Raw genomic sequence first — 6,421 nt, 5'->3', positions numbered from 1 at the left:
AAATGCCTCTGTGAACCCACATCTTATCTCTCTTTCTTATTTCTTGTAACTGAAAGACTGATGCTGAAATCCTGGTATGCTACATGCTATAGCTCAAGATTTATTATGAAAAAAAAAAAAAGTAGGTTGCTGTGCTGCTTTTCTTCTGAAGCATTATAATTTTCTTTGTGAGAAGGGAATATCATTTTTCTGATAGGTCACTAGTTTCAAGTAACATAGTATTTAGTATAAAGACCCACCTCCTTGTAGACTGAGAAGAAAAAAAAAAAAAAGTGTTAAATTATTCCTTATCTGGAAGAGATGGATCTTTGTTGAAACTCTTGATTATAAGAATAACACTAGGCAAAAGAATGAAGAAAGTAAATATGTTTTTCCCATCAGATTTCTGTTACAGGAACCATTAAAGTGGCATTATTATAGGGAAAGTTCAGTATGCCTGTAAATATCAAGTATCTCGTGAAACTATAATTATATACCATTCAGGTACATTTACAATGTTAAGAGCTGTAGTAAGCAAACCCTAAAACAAGTGTTATTAAAAAGAATATTTTCTTTTTTATTTACTAGAAATCAAAGATCTGTTTGAAACAAAATACACATTTACCTCCAGCATCAAAACAGAATAATAATAAAAAGCCTCTCAGATAATTTGTCCAGCAAATATTTTCTTGTGGCTCAGCTATGTTTGAGGAAGTTAAAAAGCAGTGACAGGTGAAAAGAATGAATGGCCTTTTACAGAGTTGCAACATATTTAAGGTAGTTCTTCAATACCCATTTTATTTTTTTAAATTTCCATTTCATATTGATGATTCATAATAACTTATCACTGAGAAGACTCAGTGCTTGGAAAGTAGAAATGTTTGTGGCTTATTTGCTATAGACCATTCCAATTTACCAAAAGGAATGCATCCAACCATGCTGTCTGGTCTGATTTACTGAATGATGACTGTTTATGAAACTTATAATTGTATCTAAAGAGCCAAACAGTCATATGCTTGGGGCAACTAGATTCAAAGATTGATGGCTTGGGACTAGATCTTTGGGCAAGTGTGTTTGTTGAATGCTTGTATCTACATTGGATAATTTTATAAGTATATTTATGTTTATTAAAATTTAAAGGAATCTGTCTCTGTCTGCCTTGCATTAGCTTTACTGTTCCAAATAAATAATCCATGTCCAAACTATTATTTGTAATTTTTGTACTTCTAGTATTTTCTTCTTTTCTTCAAAAATGATATTTGCTTTAGAAAGATGACTTTAATCTCCTTTCTCATAATTGAAAAGGTCAGACCAAAAAAGGGTTAGTTGTTGGGAAACCCATGTTTAATACTAGTTTGTCACAATAACTTTAAACTCATTCTCTCTAAAATGTAATTTTCCTACTTCTGTAACCAAAAAAACACCCAGTGTGCTCCTATTTTCCTTCATAGGGAAAGCAGATGCTTGAGGTTGTAGTGCTCGTGTATTTTCCTGTTTACCAGTGTCAAAACAAAATGAGAGAATATCTTTTTTTTTCTTTCCTTTCTTCTTTTTTTCTCTAGTTGTGTTTCCTTTAAGAAGTGCATAGGGACAGGGATGCCTGGGTGGGTTGGTGGGTTAAAGCTTCTGCTTTCAGCTCAGGTCATGATCTCAGGGTCCTGGAATCGAGCCCCGCATCGGGCTCTCTGCTCAGCAGGGAGCCTGCTTCCTCCTCCCTCTCTGTCTCCTTGTGATTCCGTCTGTCAAATAAATAAATAAAATCTTTAAAAAAAAAAAAAAAAGAAGTGCATAGGGAAAGAGTCCCCTTGTCTTCTGTGACTTCCAAATAAATAAGTAAAATCTGCCTTTAACTCAGAATCACAGAGCTTGAGAACTCAGGGAAACAAAAACATAAGTAATGTAAACGTCCAATGGCGTAAATTTAATCTATATAGTTAGATGTTTCTTGAGCTAATACGCCTTTCCCTTAATTCCCAGGTTCTTTCTTCATATGATTAATAAACAATGATAATAATCATTAATCATTGGGCTCTATGTTGTGGCAAGTATACTTTATCTTAGTCATGAAAGTCTGAAGAAATTGATTTCTGCCTATTTAACATGGCTGCAAACAATTTAGTCATCTTTATGAAGGGTTACAACTTCTCCTTTCCCACACATCACTCTTATTTTTTTATTTTTGGTGTCACTTGACCACTTCCAATTTGTTTGATTTAAAAAAAAATAATACATCAGTTATTTTTGAACTTAAATGGCTATTGCCTTACTTTATGTGATAATATTTGGAAAAACATTTGTTAAAATTTTCTAGTATGTACTAACATAATTCAAAATGATTGAAATAAGAAACAATGTCCATTTACTAACTCTGGACAGTCTTCTGAGGTGATCCCCGTGGTACATGTACTACATTGTGGGAAGCTCTGTAATGCATGTTTAAAAAATTTCTTGATAGCTTTTTTAGGAAGTATAAATAAGATATATCACAAAGGATGAGAACTTTATGTCCTTTCAGCTTTCAGTTTCCATATTTTATTTTTTTAATCATACTGAGGAGGAAAAAAAACTTCCCTCACTTCTCTGGGTGTGAGATACAGTTATTTATTTTTTCCCCCCTGGTTTAGGTGTACATTAAAAAGATGTGACAGAATATATTAAGTACTGAAATATTTCAACTGAAGTGAATAGAATAGATGAAATAAATATTGTTTCAAGAAAATGAAAAGGATTTTACAGTTACCTCAACGAAGCATACTGGAGAATGACAGGGAGAAAAAGGGATATTTCATTCACAAAGTCGTGGAGTTTAGTTATCAGATAGGAATTTGACCCAATAAACCTAAACCCTTTACAACAGAAAGTATATTTCCTAAGAAAGAAGTAGAGTTATGATATTATCCAAAAACATAAGTAACTAATGCCAAAGAAAAAGTTCTTGAAATAAGCTAATAATTCCAAGTATTATACTAAATTTCACATATTCTAAATTTAGGGTTTAATAATATGCCTTTCAGTTTAAAGTAGCACCTTTAACTACCCAGAGTCTTGTTTTAATATTTCAGATTCATATTACATTTGTAATTCTAGAAGTAATGATTTTATTTAAATGTTTTTAAGAATTGATATAATACAGTAAGTCTTCATTGAATCTTTGTCTCCTACCATTTTTATTAATTTTGTAATTTGTTTTTATTTTTTTATAAACATATAAGGTATTATTAGCCCCAGGGGTACAGGTCTATGAATCGCCAGGTTTCCACACTTCACAGCACTCACCATAGCACATACCCTCCCCAATGTCTATAACTCCACCACCCTGTCCTTACCCCTCTCCCCCATCACCCTCAATTTGTTTTGTGACAATAAGAGTCTCTCTTAGTTTGTCTCCCTCCCGATCCTATCTTGTTTCATTTATTCCTTTCCTACCGTCCAAACCCCCCCACGTTGCATCTCCACTTCCTCATATCAGCGAGATCATATGATAATTGTCTTTCTCTGATTGACTTATTTTGCTAAGCATAATACCCTCTAGTTCCATCCGTGTCATTGCAAATGGCAAGATTTCATTTCTTTTGATGGCTGCATAGTATTCTATTGTAGATATATACTACCTTTTCTTTATCCATTCATCTGTTGATGGACATCTAGGTTCTTTCCATAGTTTGGCTATTGTGGACATTGCTGCTATAAACATTCAGGTGCACATGCCCCTTCAGATCACTATGTTTGTATCTTTAGGATAAATACCCAGTAGTGCAATTGCTGGATCATAAGGTAGCTCTATTTTCAAATTTTTGAGGAAGCTCCATGCTGTTTTCCAGAGTGGCTGCACCAGCTTGCATTCCCACCAACAGTGTAGGAGGGTTCTCCTTTCTCCACATCCTCACCAACATCTGTCATTTCCTGACTTGTTAATTTTAGTCATTCTGACTGCTGTGAGGTGGTATCTCATTGTGGTTTTGATTTGTATTTCCCTGATGCCAAGTGATGTGGAGCACTTTTTCATGTGTCTGTTGGCCATCTGGATGTCTTCTTTGCAGAAATGTCTGTTCATGTCCTCTGCCCATTTCTTTATTGGATTATTTGTTCTTTAGGTGTTGAGTTTGCTAAGCTCTTTATAGATTTTGGACACTAGCCCTTTATCTGATATGTCATTTGCAAATATCTTCTCCCATTCTGTCAGTTGTCTGTTGGTTTGGTTAACTGTTTCCTTTGCTGTGCAAAAGCTTTTGATCTTGATGAAGTCCCAATAGTTCATTCATTTTCGCCCTTGCTTCCCTTGCCTTTGGCGATGTTCCTAGGAAGAAGTTGCTGCAGCTGAGGTCGAAGACGTTGCTGCCTGTGTTCTCAAGGATTTTGATGGATTCCTTTCTCACATTGAGGTCCTTCATCCATTTTGTGTCTCCTACAGTTTTAATTACCAGACACATTTACTTAGATTTTCCATAAAAAAGTAATATATTCAGGTTCACAAATAATTTGAAATAATTTCATGCTAAGGGCAAACTATGATTTTCTTAATATGATTTTTCATATTTACAATCTATAGTCAAAATTATAATGTTATCTACTTGTGAAATACATGCAAAAAAGTATAAATGAAATGGAAATGACCTTCTTCCCCCTTTTTCTTCCTTCCAAAATTCTATCTTACCATATTTTCTTATTATAAGCATCATGTCCCTAGAATATTGAAGTTTCATTACTCCTCTCCCATGTTCAATTTTTTTCAGTTGCACTTTGATGAATATCAGTTTCCTCTGCCCCAAAAGCATGACTCCTATTTCTTCAATATCATACTCATAGTCATTCTTCCAGAATCAGTCCAAACCTTTATGAACTTTATCCTACTTGTGTATGCAGAGGTTTTGCTTGTTTTCAGTATCTTGTGTTGCCAAAAAATTATGTTCATATCCAGCAACTATAATTATTTCAGGTTGTAATTTTTTCGTTTACCTTTTTGGGTCTCCCAAAAAGGGAGTAAGGTAGAGACAACATCCTGTTCATCTTGTATCACCCAGCTGACATAATCCCTGGCTTTTAATGTGCATTCATTAAATGTGTTGAAAAGATAATCAAATAAGTCACACCTATACAATGCTACAGAAAAGAGCCAAGGTTTTATTAACTGAAAACAGAAGTTAGATGATGCTGATTGACTCTTTTCCTTTACACTTGAATATTTGGACACCATAAAGACATTGTATTAGAGAGCAGGAGAAATTACTGGGTGTAGTAAAATGTTTTATTTCTTAGACAGATTTTTCTTGCAGTACTGTGGAGAATAGACTAGAACCAAGAAAAGGATCAGCATAAGAAATAAGTGAAAAAGCTATAACAATATTGTAATTATAAAAAGATGCTGAAGAAGTAATCTTGGACAAAGTTAAGGAAAATGTGAACTATTTTAGAGGGAGAAAAACAGTACCTAGGGATAACTGGTTATATTCAAAATGGTTATAGAGAAGGGTGTCAGTTGACAATGTTTATTATTTGGATGACATTCATAAAAATAGGAAATGAAGGATAAAGAAAAGATTTTATTCTGTTTAGAGTTTGGGACATGAGGGAAAGAAATATGGTTATCTAAGTTTTCAACATATTGTCATAAGAATAATGTCTAAGGATTAAGACAGATTTCTGAACAAAAAAATGAAGTCTTAGAAATCATAATCAGAAAAATGATCCTTTAAAGCAACAGTTTACCAAAGACATGGTATAGAATGATATGAGAAGTGAAGAGAGCACTAGGGATAGACAAAGAGGAATGAATTTGTACAATGACAACTGAAAAGAAAAAAAGAAAGAAAAATTATATAGGGATGAGTATTGAAAAAACAAAGGGGGAGAGTACTTTCAAAAGAGAATAATTGTAAACAGCACCAAATCTATGGAGATGAGAGTAAGCTAAAACTGATTTTATAGATATGTCTATCTTATCTTATTAGAAAGTTTCAGATTATATCCAATAAAGACAAATTTGGTGAACATTTCCTAGACATTAAAATACTAAATGTAAATAGCAAAATATTATATAAAAACACATGCACATGTAAAAAGAGCATTCATTCAAAATACGAATAAAAATTAAATTTCATCCCTCAATCTAACAAGAGAAATAGAAAACATAATAGAAAATTCTTTTGTTAAATGTTCTAGAAAACTAAGTGATACATTCTCATTGAAGTGGGAGATCAAATGTACTCAAGAGGAAGATTTAATTCAAGTTTAATGCAGAATTTTTGTTAAATACTTATTATGTGTTGTTACATGCTTAGTATTATGCCACCTGAAATACAAAGTTCAAACATTAATGATCTAATAAAAGTCTCTGAAAATAAGTTAATGTGCTTGATATAGGAGAATAAGGCAAGAAAACACTGTGGAAAGAGTCACAATAGGAAATACGTTCTACCAAAATTAAGTATACAAAAAGATGTTG

The sequence above is a fragment of the Mustela erminea genome, chromosome 3 (assembly GCF_009829155.1).
Source record: "Mustela erminea isolate mMusErm1 chromosome 3, mMusErm1.Pri, whole genome shotgun sequence".
Classification (NCBI taxonomy): domain Eukaryota; kingdom Metazoa; phylum Chordata; class Mammalia; order Carnivora; family Mustelidae; genus Mustela; species Mustela erminea.
The sequence above is the reverse complement of the archived record's forward strand: the minus strand, read 5'-3'. Positions refer to the sequence as shown.